Genomic DNA, 21,420 nt, shown 5'->3' with positions numbered 1-21,420 from the left:
TTCTCTTCCGCATCCTTCCAGAGTGCCACCGGGGACATCGCCGACATCTCTCAGTTGTCTGCACAAAAGAGCCCTGCAAATATACCTACACCCACTCTGCAGTGACACAATGGGTGGCATCAGGTGTGGCGCTTCATGGTGATCCTCAGGAAAGGACATTATTGCACAAACCAGACAAGATTTACAAAGACGTGGCAGTAGCGGTCACAATATAATATGTAATGTGAGTTGATCAGAAATCAAATATAAGTAAAAACCATGACAAACCCTCAAACACCCTTGTGCATCCCCTTCATGCTCACGACACATTTGCCTTACGCTTCCTACTACACATATGTGATGCATGCCCTGTGGCTGCAGCACAGGTAGTGGCAGGTTGGGTGAGGCTGACAGTGAAAGAGATGCATGAGAGGGTATGAGACGGAGCCAGGAGATTGTATGAGGATTGGGTTGAGTGGTAGTGGTGGGATGAGTACTGGCGAGGTGAGTAAGTGCAGGTAAGATGAGGATGAGCTTTGAGTGGGTGTGAGGAGAGATGTGATAGAGTAGTGTTGGCAGTGCAGAAGGAGATGTGGGGTGGGGGCGGTGATGTGGCAGATGGAGTGTAGGGGAATGAGTAAGTGTACTCACTTCGGCTGACCTACTTAGGTGATTGAAGAGTCTCCTGCACTGTATGCAGGTGCATGATATGTTGGTGGTGCTGGTGACCTCCTCTGCCACCTCGAGCCAGGCCTTCGTGGTGGCAGAGGCAGGCCACTTCCTCCCGTCCACCGGGGAGAAGATCTCTGTCCTCCTCCTCCTCACCCTATCCAGTAGAACCTGGAGTGAGGCATCATTAAACCTGGGAGCAGCCTTCCCCCTGGGCTGCTCCATGCTGTAATTGGCTCCTTTCTGCAGCAGTCAGTCAGTGGAGGACTGCCCCTTTAAATAGGGCTCCTCCAGCTGACAGCCTATGATGCTGCGCAGCTTTCCAGCGCGAAACCCAGGAAGCCAAGGTAAGTGGCTTCAATTAGGTTGCGATCGCGTGCGGTGCACCCCAAATTCACTGGGCATTTTACCCACGCGTCCAGGCAACCCCCAGCTGCCAAACCGCCTCCCTCCTAAAATTGAGCCCCATCACTATGTGGCTGAGAATACTGCAAAGTCCTATTTCAGTCTAACTGACATTATGAGGCCTTCATTTCTGTACTAAAATTATTCCCCACCTATTCCAGGCAGGAACTACCTGTATCCTTGTAATCAGACATTACCAGTCAGAAAGGTACCTATTTTTTTTACAAAGGTACCAAAGGCATCTTGGTTTTAATCCTCAAACAGCTGCATCTATGGATCTATAATTTTTAAAAGGATCACAAGCAAAACTAATAATTTGCCACAGATTGGTATTCAGTAATTTAGAATGTGTACCCATTTTTGAAGAGAAGTACAGATATACACTACAAGTGATCCAGAATTTAAATTGTAATGAACCGTAGCAAGAACAATTACTCCAAACTGATGTTACAAACTAAAGTAACAAATATATTTATTTACAACTAAAGATAAAAATGGTTGCGAACACTTCAGCCTTGCCTTTTGCATTCACATGCTGTGCTCCGCCATCATTAAGGATAGGAATGTTCATGTAGCCTCCTGCTCCCGTTAGTTACTTAATTGTACACCACCATTCATGACTGGATGTGGCAGGACTGCAGAGCTTTAACCTGATCCGCTGGTTGTGGGATCGCTTAGCTGCTTCCGTTGTTTAGCGTGCATGTACTCCTGTGTTGTAGCTTCTCCAGTTTGGAATCTCATTTTCAGATATGCCTGGTGCTGCTCCTGGCATTCTGTTCTACACTCCTCATTGAACCAGGGTTGGTCATCTGGCTTGATGGTGATGGAGGAGTGAGAGATGTGCCAGGCCATGAGATTGTGGTGGTGTATAATTCTGGGACTGATGTCCCACAGTGCCTCATGGATGCCCAGTTTTGAGCTGCTAGATCTGTTCTTAATCTATCCCACTTAGCATGATGGTAGTGCTACACAACTCGATGGAGGGTTCCTCAGTGTGAAGGCAGGACTTTGTCTCCACGAGGACTGTGCGGTGATCACTTCAGCAATGCTGTCATAGACAGATGCATCTGCGCCAGGTATATTAGGGAGAACGAGATCAAGTAGGTTATTCCCCCACATTAGTTCTCTCACCATCTGCTGTAAGCCCAGTCTGGCAACTATGTCCTTCAGGACTCAGCCAGCTCAGTCAGTGGTGCTACTAATGAGGCATTCTTAGTGATGGACTTTTAAGTACCGCACCCAGAGTACATTCTGTGCCCTTGCTAGCCTCCAAGTGGTATTCAACATGGAGGAGTACTGATTCATCAGCCAAGGGAGGGTGGAAGTGGTAATCAGCAGGAGATTGGCTTGCCCACCCCCCCGCCCCCGAACTGTATACCACTGTGCCCCCACCTCTGGTCAGTGTGTCTTGCCTGTGGAACGAGACATACCCAGGGATGGTGATGGAGGAGTCTGAGACGTTGGCTGATAGGTAGTTAGAACACTGCAGTTTTGGGAACCCCATTATATCGATGGATAGGGTACAGCTTAGATTCACCAGGATAATACCAGGGATGAGAAACTATATGGGTTATGAGGAAAGACTAAAGACAATGGGATTGTTTCCACTGGAACAGAGAAGACCAAGAGGTGATTTAACAGAGGTTTATAAAATTAAGATAGATTTTGATAGTGAATAGGGAAAGACTATTTCCTCTTGTTCATCAGGAAATCAGTGCGGAGGGCATCACCATTTAAAACTGTCACTAAAAAAAAAGAGGAGGGGGTAAAGAGAAATTTTCAAATGCAGAGTTGTTCAGAGCATGTAATGCTTTGCCACAGTTGAGGCAGAGTCACTGCATCTTGAGGGGAAAGTGGATAAACGTTTGAAGCAGAGGAAGATACAGGGCTTTGGGGAGAGTGCAGGGCAGTAGGATTAGGTTTTGGTCTGCTCTCACAATGAGATAAATGGTGTCCTGCAGGCTTCCAATCCTCAAAATGCTTGCCTTAAGAACAGCATTAGCAAATGCATGGAAACATGTTATCTAAACACCCCTTGTCAGTGAAATAGTCTGGGGTCACTGGGAAGAAAGAGAAGATGCTAAATGAACAAAAAAAAAAGCTGGTAAGTTGTTACTACCTATCATTTGAATTCTTTGAGTGTTGCAAAAGATATTTCCCAAAAGATCTTCACCTATTTTAAATTACTTGTTCATCCTATTGTTTAATTGAACATAAAATATTGAACAGAGAAATATTAAGATTGCAAGCAAATTGATTTGTATTTTAAAGGCAATCAAGTATTGTATTTATTGTTCTGCTGCCATTCTTAAAATTGACTGTTAAACAGTGCAAAGCTGTCAGATAAAAAACTACCTTCATATCTGTATTGACAGGATTTTCAAAGCACTTAAGTGAAGTTTTGTTAATAAGTAGACAGTTTGCTTCCTGCAGCCATCTGTTAAATATTTATTACTGTTATAAATCCTGACCATTCAATTTCCCTGTTTTTTAAAAAAAAGTACAGTTTTCACAATTCGACATTTATAAAAACAAAAAACAGTATCCTACACATTTCAGAATATTGTAAACTAGATTTAAGGTAACTATAGTATGACACCATAGAAAATAATTTTAAGAAGTTACTCATTTTGTTGCTGAAATTCTAACTAGTTAAAGCCAGTTATTTAGTATGAATATTAATGACCATGACTAATCATTACAGCACATTTTAAGCTGCAATCAGGATTAAATATACATATTTATATTTTAAGCATCATAACCAAGCTGGGTGGGCAGATAGGTAATATATATCCAGATCTATGCCACTGCAGAAATTGTTCTGTCTGGAGACATGATGTAATTTTCTTGCCTTGACCTACTCCCATTGTTTGACAATAGATTTGTGTTAGAAATATTCTTATTGATGTCAGTGAGTTCTAACTTAGGAAATAATTTTCACCATCTATCGATTGACCATCAAACTCCCTGATATAGTATTACATTCCGGATAATCTGGTTCTAAATTTCCTCTGTGATGCAAGTTGACTAATTGCCCAGACCTAATCAGTTGACAGGATAAGCATATGGTTGACACATTTATAGCAAACACCACAGATTGCACAAGCATATTTTGTTTAAAAGGGAACACAATTGAATTGTTGAAAAATGCAATACAATTCCCAAATAAAGCATATATGTGCAATATATTAATTACCTCAGAGTAAGCATGCGTATACAATATAACCCCCAGTCTTCAGCACAGTATTTGTTGTTCAAAGTATACCTGCATAACAACTCAATTGGTTACATCAACAATCACTTTACAATGAGTTGACTTTTTAGTTATTATTAAACAGTTTTATTTTTCTGCATGTAATGCATTACAAAAATCAAAGCACACACAGCAGATTTTACCTGCTAGACTTCCCAGATGCCTTCTGCCAAACTGAATTTCTGCCAAAGGATGATAATCGGCCCCACCAACTACCAAATGTAATTTCAGAGAGCTGGGTGACAAACCGTCATTAAGTCACATCTGTAAGAACAATTGGAATTGCACACATAATCATGGTTTCGGTACCAATGAATAAATCTTTTCCATTAGCATTAGTAGAAAAATCCTCAGGAAGCCAATAAGCCAGTAACCTCCCAAATCTGTGACCTCCACCACCTAGAAGGACAAGGGCAGCAGGTACATGGGAACACCATCACCTCCAAGTTCCCCTCCAAGTCATGCACCTTGGACATATATTGCCATTCCTTCATTGTCGCTTGGTCAAAATCCTGGAACTCTCTACCTAACAGCATTATGACAGCAACGTCACCACACAGACCAAGAATGAAACATGGGCAACATTCAGGATGCTGATTTGAGGTCAAACATAAAAATGTTATATTGATTAGGTTTCATCCTTGTTGTACGGCTCTTGAATTCTAGTGTGAAAGTATTCATCCTTGAGGTCCACAGCTGGCAGCCTCTCCCTAGACATAAGGCAGAAGTTGGGAGCCTGCAGCCAAAGAGACAATATGAAAGCAAATAAAATGTATAGTGTCCCTTTAACAACTGAGGAACTTTTCTTTAATGAACCTGGCATGGACTTCCTTATGGTTTTTTACATCCAGACTAAATATAGGAAATCTCCCACATATCTCTCTCGAAAAAGGCTGGTTAGGGATTATATAACTGATATCAGAGCTTTAATGCACAGGTATTTTTCAAATGAGATCAGGGATGAAAATCTTCAGCCCTTTCAATGCACTCCCGTTGTAACTTCAGCAGGAATGCATGGAAAGGCAGGCCTAGTGAGGGAATTCTTCCTTGGCATTTTTGGGAGTGGAGCATCTGCCCACCTCAAACAAGGCCAGCAGCATAATCCTTACATTAGAAGTTCCCATGTCTCTGGCCCGGAGAGGGAGCCTGTGTAAGATTGGCAACAGATGGGACTCACCTGGTTGGCGGGGGGGGGGGGGGGGAGGATCCATGTCAGGTTAGTGGCCTGGATTCCAGAAGAAAGGAGTGAAACTATTTTTTTAATATTTAAAATGTGGTCTCCTTCCAAAAAGGGGCAGATAATGTCACAACCATTGGAAGTGCCAAGATTCTTCTCCCCAGAGAGAATTTTGCAGTGCCCCCCTCCAGGAAGTGGTACAGGTGCCAGCTAGTACTTTATAATTAAGGGGCCTCTCCAGCCCTGCAAACTTTGGCAAGGTCAGCGGCCGACATCCTGGGCAGGCACATTCCGGCACCTATGCCAGGATACACCCCCATGCAATTTTTCAGTCCCATCCCATTAGCTTTATTATGCCAAATTTTTGTACAATTGAACTGCACAGGTTAATGTTGCTGTAAAACAAGCCACTTCACCACCGAAGCACAGCTGCGATAGCAGCACGTTACTAGCATCAATAAAATTGGCAACAGACAGGAACTGCCAGTGAAAAACAGGTGTTCCCAGCTAAAAAAAAATCTGACATGGTTACATTAACCTGCAGAAGACCATAAATAAGATAATTTACTTCTAAATTTAAAATGTGAATATCAGTATAAAACAGCAGCATTATACTAGGTGCAGATTGCAGCAAGATAGAATTAGCCTGATTTGCTGCAGAGGAAAAGGGCAAAAAAAAAGTGTATATCGATTAAAACTATTTACACTGGAGGCTTCAAAGGAGTGTCGTCAGCATGAAAAGCAGCAGCTCAAATTCAAAGAGACTCAATGCTAGCACAAGAAGGAGGAAAAGGAGCATCAGTGCTAGTCTATAATGACTTTACACAAGTTCAAGGCAGAAGAAAAGTAGCAGCACATTACTGGCAGATAATGGCTCTCTCAACTGCTAGTCCAATAAGTGAGGATCCAATTGATCCATTACATAACTCAGTGCAGAACAATTTTTCTAAAATCAAGTATTATATCAAATTTTAAAGAAGTGGACAAGGTAAATGGATCCTTAAAGGCTTCTGAATATAGTTCACAAACCACCACGAGTGAGACAAAGGACTTTGGGCAGAAGGGCTGATGCTGGCACTTAATGGTAAAGCATGTATTGCATTTTCACCTGTAAATCTGACAGTGTGGACAATGATGCTATAAAAGGTGTAATTTACACTGCTTATGACTCAATGTCTAAAGCATAAAGGAGAAATTTATAGCACTTAAAGAATCAATATAAAATTAGGGGTTATTTGGAAACTTTGGTTAGAAGAGGGAATTTTTTTTTTATTCGTTCACGGGATGTGGGTGTCGCTGGCGAGGCCAGCATTTATTGCCCATCCCTAATTGCCCTCGAGAAGGTGGTGGTGAGCCGCCTTCTTGAACCGCTGCAGTCCGTGTGGTGACGGTTCTCCCACAGTGCTGTTAGGAAGGGAGTTCCAGGATTTTGACCCAGCGACAATGAAGGAACGGCGATATATTTCCAAGTCGGGATGGTGTGTGACTTGGAGGGGAACGTGCAGGTGGTGTTGTTCCCATGTACCTGCTGCTCTTGTCCTTCTAGGTGGTAGAGGTCGTGGGTTTGGGAGGTACTGTCGAAGAAGCCTTGGCGAGTTGCTGCAGTGCATCCTGTGGATGGTACACACTGCAGCCACAGTGCGCCGGTGGTGAAGGGAGTGAATGTTTAGGGTGGTGGATGGAGTGCCAATCAAGCGGGCTGCTTTATCTTGGATGGTGTCGAGCTTCTTGAGTGTTGTTGGAGCTGCACTCATCCAAGCAAGTGGAGAGTATTCCATCACACTCCTGACTTGTGCCTTGTAGATGGTGGAAAGGCTTTGGGGAGTCAGGAGGTGAGTCACTCGCCGCAGAATACCCAGCCTCTGACCTGCTCTCGTAGCCACAGTATTTATATGGCTGGTCCAGTTAAGTTTCTGGTCAATGGTGACCCCCAGGATGTTGATGGTGGGGGATTCGGCGATGGTATTGCCATTGAATGTCAAGGGGAGGTGGTTAGACTCTCTCTTGTTGGAGATGGTCATTGCCTGGCACTTATCTGGCGTAAATGTTACTTGCCACTTATGAGCCCAAGCCTGGATGTTGTCCAGGTCTTGCTGCATGCGGGCTCGGACTGCTTCATTATTTGAGGGGTTGCGAATGGAACTGAACATTGTGCAGTCATCAGCGAACATCCCCATTTCTGACCTTATGATGGAGGGAAGGTCATTGATGAAGCAGCTGAAGATGGTTGGGCCTAGGACACTGCCCTGAGGAACTCCTGCAGCAATGTCCTGGGGCTGAGATGATTGGCCTGCAACAACCACTACCATCTTCCTTTGTGCAAGGTATGACTCCAGTCACTGGAGAGTTTTCCCCCTGATTCCCATTGACTTCAATTTTACTAGGGCTCCTTGTTGCCACACTCGGTCAAATGCTGCCTTGATGTCAAGGGCAGTCACTCTCACCTCACCTCTGGAATTCAGCTCTTTTGTCCATGTTTGGACCAAGGCTGTAATGAGGTCTGGAGCCGAGCGGTCCTGGCGGAACCCAAACTGAGCATCGGTGAGCAGGTTATTAGTGAGTAAGTGCCGCTTGATAGCACTGTCGACGACACCTTCCATCACTTTGCTGATGATTGAGAGTAGACTGATGGGGCGGTAATTGGCCGGATTGGATTTGTCCTGCTTTTTGTGGACAGGACATACCTGGGCAATTTTCCACATTGTCGGGTAGATGCCAGTGTTGTAGCTGTACTGGAACAGCTTGGCTAGAGGCGCAGCTAGTTCTGGAGCACAAGTCTTCAGCACTACAGCTGGGATGTTGTCGGGGCCCATAGCCTTTGCTGTATCCAGTGCACTCAGCCGTTTCTTGATATCACGTGGAGTGAATCGAATTGGCCGAAGACTGGCTTCCGTGATGGTGGGGATATCGGGAGGAGGCAGAGATGGATCATCCACTCGGCACTTCTGGCTTATGATGGTTGCAAACGCTTCAGCCTTGTCTTTTGCACTCACAAGGAAACAATTCAATCATTTTCTGGAGGTAGCTGAAGACAATTTAGGATATGTTTGTTTGATCAGTAGTATAAAGCTTCGAGTCAGCTGTGACAACAAGCCAATGATGTTGCAGTCTCTCAAGTGCAAAGAACTGTTAACTGGATGGGAAGACAGACGGTCAACATCAACCAACCACTGGACAAATTCACTGAGTTAGATGATCAGCCTGAACCAAGAGCCTGCGCTGGTAGAACCAAAAAGATCACAGACGGCAATGCAAGGAAAGTTAAATGTTACAGATGGAATAAATTGAGTCTGAAAGAGGATCCTTCGTACATTCCAAGAGATTGAATTGTGGCTATCATGAGTCTGCTGAGTGTGTGGTGACACTGATCACCGGGTATATGCTTCCATGGTCACAGTGAGCACGTGGCAAACAAAAGGTTGCATATTATGGAATGTAATCTGATGCTAGTGAACTACATGTGGGGTAGAGGAAACAGTAGCAGGTAAAGGATTAATTATATCCATGTTATTTTTCAGGATGGTAGATATACTCCTGGCCAAAGTATGGCTAGAATATCCTACAGGAACAAGTCTAAACATAGTAGGAATTTCAATATCTATACCATTAGAGCTTTTGTTAGAGAATAATTTGGATGTTGAGGAAGTTAGGATCAACTTACTTGAAGAGGAGGCTAGAAAAAGAAGCCCCAAACTAAAGCAGTGAAAGTGGCCACCGATGAGTTGGTACAGAGGTAGCAACATCACACATCTGAACAGGGTTAGGAGCTAATTTGTCCACAGATCGGAGGCCAGAGGTTCAACATGCTGACTCCACGAGACACTGTGTGGAGGCAGATGGAGAGCATTGACCTTTGGCGCATAGAGTTTATTGGATCATTTCATCCAGAAAGCATATCATCAATCCATCAGCAATGGCTGACACAGCAGAATAATGTTTCGATGTCCCAAGTTTCTGTATAAAAAGCTAGCATTAGGCATCTTGCTTGGTCAAGGGAAGGACCTACAGAATCACATATTAGCATAATAGCTGGGGGCAGAGCAAGCTTCTCTCAGGACACAATTGCTTCAACTGGACAGCAAACATACCAGAACAGACAGACAGTGACAAAGCCTGTGTATTCTTATTCACAATTTCAATATATCCAACCACATGTGGGCAGGTGTATTGAGCTTCACTGTCACTTCCAGCAGGAAATCAGCAAGTGGTAGCGAAGGTTAGGAAGCTGGTCTTTTGGCTCCACACTATATTTCTCACACTTGCCTACCCACAAAACAGTTGGAAAAGGTTTGGACAGTTGTGACTCTTCCACACCCTCCTAGAACTCCTATCCACCCATCCATTGTGTTCTGCCCTAAGGCAGGTCATAACTCAAGTCTCACACATGCGAGTCTTGATACAATGATTAGGGAAGAGCATTTTTTGTGGTTTTCCACTGCCTTCTTCATGATTTTTATCTTCAGACTACCTTCTCCTAAGTGGGCTTCAACCCAAAGCTAAAAAAAAAAAAAAAGAGTCCCATCTACCCTTCATGATGAGGGTGGCCACCCGCACCCATCAGACGCAAGTACTCCCACTGCACGTCAACCCTGTATTTAGAACCAGGGCTCCAGTCTTTGCTTGCCGGGGCTGTTTGAAGTGGGACTCAGGTGAAATACTACCACTGAGCCAGTGGTTACTCCATCCGGACGAGAGTATCCCGTTGGATGGCAACCCGGTATTTAGAGACCACATTCTAGTCTCTACTTACTGGAGCTGTCTGGACTGGTGCTCGAACCCTTCACCATCTGACTCAGACGCAGGAATGCTATCACTAAGCCAGAGACTCACTAAAGGTACTCCTATAGCCCCACTTTTAGCTTCCTCTGTGAAAAGTGAAACAAATTAACTAATACATCTCAGTCTTCTTCGTTCATAATTTTAAACACCTTTATCAAATCACCCCATTATCTCCTCTGTTCCAATGAGAATATTCCCAACTTTTCAAGTCTTTCCTCATATTTGTATTTCCTCATACCAGGCATCAACATCCCTCCCGTAATGGACCACCCAAAACTGCTCACAATAATCTAACTGTGGTCTTACTATAGGTTTTATATAGATTCACCATTACATCTCAACTTTTATTTTCTATATCTCTTGCCATAAAACTTAGCTGATTTTTAACCTCTAATTTCAATAGGAAGGAAAAACTTGTATTTAAATAGCAACGTTCACATACTTGGGACATCCAAAAGTGCTTCACAGTCAATGAATTACTTTGAAATGTAGTCACTGTTGTAGGCAAATATGGCAGCCAATTTGCATGCAGCCAGAATGAATGACCCTGGATCTTTACATCCACATGAATAGGCAGACATCTTGGTTTAACATCTCATCCAAAATGTGACACCTCCAACAATGCAGCAATCCCTCAGTATTGTACTGAGTGTCATCCTTGCTTATGTGCTCAAGTTCTGGAGTGGGGCTTGAAGCAATAACTTTCTGATTCAAAGGCAAGAGTGCTGCCAACTAAGCCAAGCAGACACTTCACAGTGCCTGTTAGAGCAGTTACTACTCTTATGTCATATTGATGATCTGGGGGGAAAAAAAAATCACACTAGTTCTGGACCATTAGACTAAGTGCTGCATCATTCACACCTTGTTATTTTCCCACCAAATTCCAGCTTAATGTCGATCAGAAATCAATTTTCTTGGTTGTTTGACTCTCCATAACTAGTAAGAGAGATTTCAACAGCTGGGTTAGGAGAATCAATATCTGGACACAGCCTCAGCATGTCACTGCATGAACAGAGTGAGGGTAACATACTAAAACAAGACAAGACAAGGTAAAAGATGAGGAGTGGAGCTGTTCATTGAGATTCCACATTGCTCAGCTCCATTCATAACTCCTCTGATAATGAAGCAGCCCATGCCATACAACAGGACCTAGATAACATCGATGCTTGGGTAACAAATAGCAGGAAACAATCGCGCCACGTAAGTGCCAGGTGATGGCCATCTTAAACAAAAGAAAGCCTAGCCACCCCACCTGACTATTGCTAAGCACCCCCCCACCCCCATCAACATCTTTGGGGTCACCACTGACCAGAAGCTAACTGGATGAGCCACATCAACACCCTGGCTACAAGAGCAGACCAGAGGCTGGGTATTCTGGAATGAATGGTACAGCTACTAAACCCTCTCCATAAAATACCCACCACTCACTGAGTGCAACCACAACAGTCCTGAAGCTCGACACCATCCAGGACAAAATCAGTTCACTTGATCAGCCCCTGTACCACTGAACATAGTATCCACCCACTCCACTGCCAATGCACTGTGCCTGCAGTATTTACGATCTTCAGGATGCACTGCAGCAACTCACCATGGCTACTTCAACAGCATCTCTACCACTAAGAAGAACATGAGCAAAAATGTTGTGGGAATACCATCACCTCAATTTTCCCCTCAAAGTCACACACCATCCTAACATATATTGTTATTGCTTTTATGGGTCAATATCCTGGAATTCTCTACCGAGCACCACTGTGGGAGCAGTATGTTCAAGGAGAGGGCCCACACCATTTTCTCAGGGCATCAAAAGGATGAGCAATAAATGGAGCCCTGCCAGCATCGCCCACCTCCTAACAGCAGTAAGAAAAAAAAGCAAATTCAGGGAGGCAGTGCAGAAGACTGCATGGTCATAAAAAGTTAAAAAATATATATTTATGATGAAAATTACAATAGCCTTAGGGGAAAACAAAGGCAAACAGCAGACAACAGTGAGAGAGGATAAGATAGGAGCACAGAGTAAATGAAAGAATAGCTTGTACTGGTAACAAAATGCCATCTTTATTATTCCATACTGAAAAGTATTAAAAGACAATTTGCATCTGAAGCAACATTAGAACTGTCATTATCTTTTAAAAAAAAATAAAAATAGCTTTAATAATGACTTAGTAAGTTTATTACTCCAGGACATAATTGTGCTGTGTTATGCTTTTGTGTCCATCTTAACCTGTTGTACAAGCTGCAATCTTGGTGTCAGGCACCAATAAAATAGAAAATGGGAAAGGAACTGAAAAAATTACAATTTTGAAATCTAGAAGGTTATTTGTGATTATAAGACAGTACTTTGGAAAAGCTGATGGATTTATTCAATTGTAAACAATTTTACAACACCAAGTTATAGTCCAGCAATTTTATTTTAAATTCACAAGCTTTCGGAGATTTTCTCCTTCCTCAGGCAAATGTTTCAAAATAGTGATAAACACCTGCATCTGGAAAAAAAGAGTCTGGAAGTCATCTTTTCTGAACTGATTTTCTTAAATACAAAACCTGTCACATTAAGCTAAGTGCGAATGGAAAAGCTTACTTTCCTGACTTTGAGCCAGAATTCCAGATCTGTGTATATCTGGATGAACTACCTGGAATGTTGAATATTTAAAACATCTTATTCTTTAGACTGATGCACTGTGTAAACATCAGGTTTTAATTTATTTCCCTGACATTAAACTTAGATTATTGGTTGCTATAGTACATCACCTTTGTTCATAAAAATGTGTCCCTTCCAATAAAAATATGAACAAGTCATAAAACTTGATAATGTTACCTAGTTTTTAAATGCTAACATTTAAAAATAACTTAAGTTGATTGTAAAATTTTGTCCAGTGCTCACTGCATTCATAACTTTGTCAGCTTTTTTTTGAAACAGAGGATTGTGCCTGTATTCTATGCCAAAACACACACAATAGGGGAACAGAACTATTTAAAGTGTTTTGAGTCATTGCCAAAAAGCAAAAATTAATTTGTACATCTTTTTCTACTAATAATGTCATATTGTTGAAACTACCCAAAAATGGTAATAAATTGTCATTTTCTCCTTTATCACATTGTTTCCAAAGTAGTTTGAAATACTTCATTAGAGTTGTTTTTATTTGGCAATCTTAAAAGCTAAACAACAAAAATATTTTTTAAAAGTTGTGCTCTAGTAAGGCTTTTATTTTTGAAGCAAACTTTTTGCGACTTTGGAATTAGCTGGGAGGAATTTGGTCTACATTACACAATGAAGCAGAGCTAACTGCAAATAAAGAGCTGTGAAAAAGGATAATATTTAGATGCAGCCATTGCAAAGTGCACAACAATGAGTTATCAGCTTTACTACTATCAGGGTGTTGCAATAGGTCTAGATAATCTGTTATCATTCACCTTAAGTAGTGCAGTTTAGATTTCATATGTCATAGGATGTCAAAAGTATAAAAGAAAAGAAATTATCATCTGACATTAGGATGTAAGGTTACTGGTGTAAAAAGGGGGTTGAATGTTTCTAATGCATCAATTAGATCCCATCCCTTCTATTTAGTAATTTGTTGATTATGAGTATTCTGTTATCTTATAACATTCAAAACTCAATAATTAAAGACATTGAGGATTACAGTGCTCTAAGCCAGAGTTTTACTCCAAAAATGGGTGATGTTTGCCCTGCACAATTCTCTAATACAATACAACTTGCAATCATTGGATATTTACAGAAAACATGTTATATGAAAACAAAAATGTGACTATCTGCAAGCTAAAATTTCTAGCTAGAGCGTATCATGCAATATATGGACTGTATGTAATAGGTGCCAACAGACCTTCTATATCCAGGTGAAAATGTGGGCAAAAAGGCACACAGCCCCACCAGATTTAAGCTCTTTCTGAAAACAAAATTTAAACAATTTCACAATTCAACTTCTAAGTAGTTTACTAATTGTAGGGATCATCTAGTAAAACATGAAATTCCATCTGGATGCAATCTCCGTTACCAGTGGCATAGACGCTGAATCATCTTTGGATGAAGGAATTGACAGCAGTGTTACTTATACAGTTGGCCAGGTAGGTAGGTGTGTGTGTGCACGTGTATGTTTGTGTGCATGTGCATGTGTTTGGTGAAGGGGCAAAGTTATCAAATAGCTTAGTTCTCTCTGATACTCTCCTCCAGGCCACAAGATGGGTAGGCAGTCTGTAGCTCTCAGACCTTCACCAATGCTGCTAAGAGCAAACTATTAGGGGGTGTGAGATAGTGGCATCTACTGTTTCCCTACAGCAGCATGGCTGAGATCAGCAAGTCAGCTGCATAGGGAACCAAACCTGCAATCCCTTTTCCCATGGTACATCACATGGCAGTACTTCTACACACTGTAATACCACTCTACTACCTGAAAATTTAATTTTAAAATTATGTTTATCGTATATATTTACATTTCCCTCCTACCCAACAGAGTCTTTTCATGTTTTCTGTTCCTGCCACAGTTCTGGTAGGATTAGTAAGGTTATGAATAGAAATATTTATAATTCTTTATTTTTTGCTGTTAAATACCACTTGTTTATATTAAGAAAATAAAAATAACAAATATTAACAAGATTTAAGTGGTTACCGTACACACTGAAGAATGGGTAAAAAGATCCTATTCTTCATGATTTTTGAGAACACTCTATATCACTAGGTCATACTGCATACCCTAAGTACATCAGAGTCTTTCCTGTTACATACAATTACATAGGGCTCGATTTTTGCACCTGCAATCGGGTACATTCGTGGCGGGGGGGGCTGCGAAAATCGGGGATTCCCGGGGCGGGTCGGGAGCCCGGCTCCAACCCGCCCACTTCCGGGTTTCCCACTGACGCGCTCACATGTGCGCGCAGCCCCCGCATGTGGGGCTCCCGCAGGCAATTAAAGCCGGCGGGGTGCCACTTAAGGTATTTCAAGTCGTTTAGAGACCTGATTAACATGATATTTTAGGAGGGGTGGGATTTTGCAAACAACTGGGACTGTTTCCCGTACTGGGGGAAACACTCCCAGTTCAAATGGACGTGTTTCAGCCATCAGCCTGTGGCAGTTGCAAGGGTCCATTTGACAGGTTGGGTGGGGGGACCCTCACTCATTGCAGGAGGCCACTCTGTCACTTGGGACAAAGTTTGGCCTCCACCACCCTCCTCCTAACACTAAAATTCACCAACTTGCACACTTACCCCGGTGTCCAGACACATGTACCTACCTTGCGGACCCCCTCAGATGTACATCTTCCGAATGGGGGCCGCCGTAGCTGCAGTCATGACCTCCTCGAAGGGCGAACAGCATCACCAGCCTCGCCGTCCACCTCTGACACGTAGAGCTCCACAACACAGTGCTGTAACACATCCACCTGCACAGCAGGAGGGAGGGCAACCGCAGAGAGAGATGTGTCGCAGAGGGCACTACCCTCGCCACAGAGTCCACAGACCGAGGCTCAGCTTCCTGGACCTCTCTGAGCAGCAGTGCACACGGAGGCTCAGAGTCACTCGACATGTAGTCGTGGACATCTGCAGCCTCCTTCATGCCGAGCTGCTCCCAGCTGGCCCGAGCACCATCTTCTTACCTGTCGCTGTCAAAGTCACCACTGCCCTCAACAACTTCTCTTCCGCATCCTTCCAGGGTGCCACCGAGGACATCGCCGACGTCTCTCAGTCATCTGCACAGAAGAGCCCTGCAAATACACCTACACCCACTCTGCAGTGACACAATGGGTGGCATCAGTTGTGGGTCTTCATTGTGATCCTCAGGAAAGGGCATTATTGCACAAACCAGACAAGATTCACAAAGACGTGGCAGTAGTGGTGCCAATATAATATGTAATGTGAGTTGATCAGAAATTCAATATAAGTAAAAACCATGACAAACCCTCAAACACCATTGTGCATCCCCTTCATGCTCACGACACGTTTGCCTTACGCTTCCTACTGCACATATGTGATGCATGCCCTGTGGCTGCAGCACAGGTAGTGGCAGGTTGAGTGAGGCTGACCGTGAAAGAGATGCATGAGAGGGTGAGTATGAGATAGAGCCATGAGATTGTATGAGGATTGGGTTGAATGGTAGTGGCGGGATGAGTACTGGCAAGGTGAGTAAGTGCAGGTAAGATGAGGATTAGGTTTGAGTGGGTGTGAGGAGTGATGTGACAGAGTAGTGTTGGCTGTGCAGAAGGAGATGTGGGGTGGGGGCGGTGATGCGGCAGACGGAGTGTAGGGGAATGAGTAAGTGTACTCACTTTGGCTGACCTACTTAGGTCATTGCAGCGCCTCCTGCACTGTATGCAGGTGGGCGATATGTTGGTGGTGCTGGTGACCTCCTCTGCTACCTCGAGCCAGGCCTTCTTGGTGGCAGAGGCAGGCTGCTTCCTCCCGCCCGCTGGGGGGGGGTGGAGGGGAAGATCTCTGTCCTCCCCCTCCTCCTTACCCCATCCAATAAGAGCTGGAGTAGACATCATTAAACCTGGGAGCAGCCTTCCCCCTGGGCTGCTCCATGCTGTAATTTTTCCTATTTCTTGCAGCATCAGTCAGTGGAGGACTGGCCCTTTAAATAGAGCTCCTCCAGCTGACAGACCTTACTGCGCATGCGCAGTCCGCCCGCCGCGCAGCTTAGCAGCGGGGAACCCGGAAGCACAGGTAAGTGGATCCAATCAGCCTGCGATTGCGCGCGGAGCAGACTGATTTCACCGGGCGCGTTACCCACGCGCCCAATCGACCCCCCCCGCCGCGAACCCGCCGCCATGGTAATATCGGGCCCATAGAAATTACAACAAAGGAACAGGCTATTTGGCCTAACCAGTCCATGTTGATGTTTATTCTCCACACGAGCAGCAGTCCTAATCCCATTTGTCTGCCACGTTCCCACATTCCTTCAACCACTTATCTAACCTATTCTTAAATATTGTAAACAATTTTACAACACCAAGTTATAGTCCAGCAATTTTATTTTAAATTCACAAGCTTTCGGAGGCTTCCTCCTTCCTCAGGTAAATGTTCAGGAGCTCCTTGAAGCCTACGCATTAGGACTGTGGACTGCACTTATAGTGCAGTCCACAGCCTCGTAACACTCTGTAAAAAAAAAAAGTTTGTCCTGCTCTTTGTCCTAAATCGTTTACATTTAATTCTTATATCTATGTTCCCATTCTAGACCTCTGAACCAGTGCAAAAAGTCTGTTTCTTTCTACTGTCACATCCCCTCATAATTTTAAACAACTCCATCAAATCACTGCTTAATCTCCTCAGTTCCAATGGAAACAGCTTTTGAAGTCTCTCTTCATATTTGTATTCATACCAGGTAGCATCCTAGTGAATCTGCGCTGTACCTTCTCTATTGTCTCAATATCCTTCCTATAATGTGGAGCCCAAAACTGCACACAATACTTTAACTGTGGTCTTACTAAGGTTTTATATAGATTCAACATTACACCTCGACTTTAATATTGTACACCTCTTGCCATAAAACCCTGTATTCTATTAGCTGTTTTTATGACCTTATGCACTTGAGGTGCTGCTTTTAATGTTTAATGTCTTGTGAACCTGAACACCCAAATCCCATCATCCACTCTTCCACAAAGTATTAGTTTTATTTTTTTTAAATCAAAATGTAGCACCTCACATTTACTGACATTGAATTCCATTTACCATTTTTTTGCTCATTCCACATCCTTATCAATATTATCTCTTTAAAGCTTCTTTTGGTTCTCAGAAACTTTTACTATGCCTCCTATTTTAGTATCATCTGCAAATTTGTATACAACACCTTTTAGCCCTATAATCACATAATTGATGTACAGAGTCAACAGAAGCACTCCCAGGACAGAACATCAGAATCCAATCAGTCTGAGAAACTGCCCTTAACTCCTTCTCTGTTTCCTCCCTTCTAACTAGTTAATCCAATTTTTTACCCTCCCTTTAATTGCATACCCCTTAAACTTTTCCAATAATCCCTTGTGTAGTAGCTTATCAAAGGATTTCTGAAAGGCCATGTACACCACATCCACTGCATTTCCCCATCCACATATCTCTCACCTCCTCAAAAGAACTCTATCAGGTTTGTCAAGCACAATCTTCCTTTCTGAAATCCACAATGGTAATTCTAATCAATTTCTCTTCATCTAGATATTTACTAATTTAACCTTTAAATTAAAATTTCCAAAATTTTCACAACTACAGTTGTTAAAACAACTGACCTGTAATTACCTGGATTAGCTGTGTCCCCTTTTGAAAATGGATATTATGTTGGCCAGTCTCCTGTCCTCTGGCCCACATCCACTCACAACAGAACCCTAAAATATAATTTCAGGACCTCTGCTTTTTTTTTTTAAGGATCCTTGGATGTATTCCATCAAGTCCCAGCACTTTATCTTTCTTTAGCTTAATTACTTTAATACTTTCCTTTTAATTATTATAGTTTCTTTCATCTCGCTTTTAATCAATGCAGGATTTACTGTACCTTCTCCTCAATATCATTCTCTTGTCCTTTAAGCCAATGCCTTCCATTCCACAGAAGAACAGGAAAAAAGGGCATTCTAAACCTTGCGTTGTTGCAGCTGGATTTTCTTGGACTAAATAATGCTCCAAAGCAGTCGAATTGATGTCTCAACCAAGCATTGCCACCTGTGACCATTGAGACAGAATACACTGGCATGCAACATATAAAAGAATGTTTTAACAGACCAATTGGAGGGTTATTGGCAACACAATAGTCCAACTGGGTCCAGTTAAACATCAACTTGCATTGTATAGCCCACTTCTGGATTTGGTTTACATATCAGATGATATGAAACAGGGTGTTATTCTCTCACATCTCTTCTGGCACTCTGGAATTCAACTTATAATGGTTATTTGCAGTACAGTTAGTCCAGTGAGTGATCTTATTGATCCTACTATATAGATGTTTTTTCACTGCTTCTTAAATTGAACTCAGCAACATTTACATTCATTCTTGGGCCATGGTACATTGCAAGTGACTTGTCAATACATCCATTGAGAATTTACAAATTTCTGTACATTTTGGTATCACTGTACACAGAGGGTTAATAGGTCCAAGGATATTTCTTGCCAGGGAGCTTAGGTTGAGCAATCAGGGGGGCTTGCTGCGCTCAGCAGAGTATTCATGACACCCAAGAGAGACCAACTGAAATTCTCAGAGTATAAGTAGGCATACATGATCGCATACAAAGTTATTGCAGCATCATCTTGGCAAGGATTGGGAGAAATTCAGATCATCCAGTCATTCCCATTTTTCTCCCCAGAGGTTGAAGGGATCCAGAATGCCATTCTTGTTCTCTTCCCATCAAATACTTGTATTCTTGTTCTTGACTTATTCACAAGGTTTCCTTTCTGTTATTGGCTGTTGACTCACATGAGATTGGACATACACCTGTTTCATTCATAGTTCTTCAGATTTATTGCCACACACTCAGCCCAGGAATATCCCATTAAAATTGTCGATGAATTTACTTTTTAAATCTTTTATCAAGTGTTTGCCTGTCCCTCTCCACCTTGCCATTGAACAACGCTAACTTTTTGCTGCCAAATCTTTTGCCCAGGATAAGCATTTGACTTGGAAAATGTCAGAGCCAAGCTGAGGTAATTTCTCAGCTTTTTCCCCCACCACTCTATTGCCTTGTGTTACTGAAAGATTGGTTCTGTCAAGATTTCTGGGTATTTTGAGAAAGCTTGCCAATTTCTGTGTAACCCATAATCTGCCTGTGCTTAAAGTCCATCCCAATGCAGGAACTATGATCTATTTACTGTAACAGTTATCACTGGTTTAATTTAACATATTGTATTCTGAAAGAGCACTTACGGGAACTTTGCTGACCAGTAATGACCCAATCACATTTACAATTAATGGGCACTGTACTGTACACAGAAATCTAAGTTTACAAATATGAAAGATTATTATTCACTTCTGCAGGGTCAGTCTGTCCCTCCAAATAACAGCATATTCTCGGTTTATGTAAACCTATGTTAACTACATGATATCTGCACAGCTCATGTGCGGATGGTGCGGTTACGGGTCATTGGAGTTCTTTACTGTGACTCCGCTGCCGTCGTTAAAGTTATTGTGGGTCCCAGTGACTTAGTGGCTGCTCGCGATCTTCTTGCCACTCGTGTCACAGGTTGAAGATGGACTTGGTGGGTGGGGGTGGGGGTTAGGGTTGGATTAAAGCGGTTAGGGTTGGGCGAAGGCATGAATCTATTTCAGAGGGCATTATCTACTCCACTGGTGTCGGCATGGAATACGATAGTGGATATGCCGACTCAAAGGATGGGGGCCTGTTATGGGGGCCAATATATCTCCTGAAACCGATGATGATGCCTCTTCTGCCATCGTTGCTGCTACTACCACTGCCCCACGCCTGTTAAAGGTGGTGGGCCGGACCAACCATTGCAGGGTCAAAGACACATGGGGGGTGGTGAGCATCCTTCCCCGACAACTTCCACTTTAATCACCTGCCCACAGCACAGGAAGCAGCAATGTCTGCGAGGATTGCTAACATACCGTTTGCTTCAAATGCACGGAGTAAATATCTCTGAAAGCAGGAAGGGTAAAGCCAGGGTACCCCCTTCCGTAAAGTTACGCTTTGTGTTACGTTGCGCAGCAGCTGGATTAAGCTGCACGCAGAGCTTTAACAGACCTCGACTACTTGTTGTAACGCCACATCTTTACCGACGTTGCTCTGAGTTCACTCACCCACATCAGTCCGATACTGCGACTCACCAATGGCTCCGGCACCTCTCCGTCTTCCTCAACAGCCCTGTTACCATAGCAGCCGAACCGCCAAAACAAACAGCAAACTTCCGGTCAAGTGATTAAACCACCCGAACTCTTTCATGCTGAGGTTTCGCTGATGATCTTGTTCAGGGTGCCAGCGAGAGCATTTAAAACCTTATGACCACCCAACTCTTGCTCTTTCACGTGGAAAGAAAATGTAACCTCTGCCCCCCCCCTCCCCCAGCTCTTTAGAAGTGGTGGAGTCATAATATTGCAGCATTGTAAAGGTTAGGATACAGATTTGGGACCAAAAGGAGATACCAATTGTATTTTTTAGACCCAATTTTTTGAGATTTGACAGATCTGGACATTAATCAAATACTCCTCCCAACAGGGTGTTCT

At 43.0% G+C, this 21,420-nt stretch overlaps 1 protein-coding gene across 2 annotated transcripts in view; it reads right to left on the bottom strand.

The window, feature by feature from the left end:
• Window positions 1-21,078, bottom strand: part of cfap221 (cilia and flagella associated protein 221) — a 196,409-nt gene extending 175,331 nt beyond the window's left edge. The window contains exons 1-2 of one of the 2 annotated variants that reach the window (XM_067987291.1): window positions 20,998-21,076; window positions 4,450-4,570 (exon numbers count right to left, since the gene is read on the bottom strand). The gene's annotated coding sequence lies outside the window, so the exon portion shown is untranslated. Of the gene's footprint in view, window positions 1-4,449; window positions 4,571-20,997 lie in introns of both variants that reach the window. The other variant, XM_067987292.1, reaches the window with a different exon arrangement.
• Between the last annotated feature and the right edge of the window lie 342 nt (window positions 21,079-21,420).

Source organism: Heptranchias perlo, chromosome 7 (assembly GCF_035084215.1).
Source record: "Heptranchias perlo isolate sHepPer1 chromosome 7, sHepPer1.hap1, whole genome shotgun sequence".
Classification (NCBI taxonomy): Eukaryota; Metazoa; Chordata; class Chondrichthyes; order Hexanchiformes; family Hexanchidae; genus Heptranchias; species Heptranchias perlo.
This window is presented reverse-complemented; position numbering and strand designations above follow the sequence as displayed.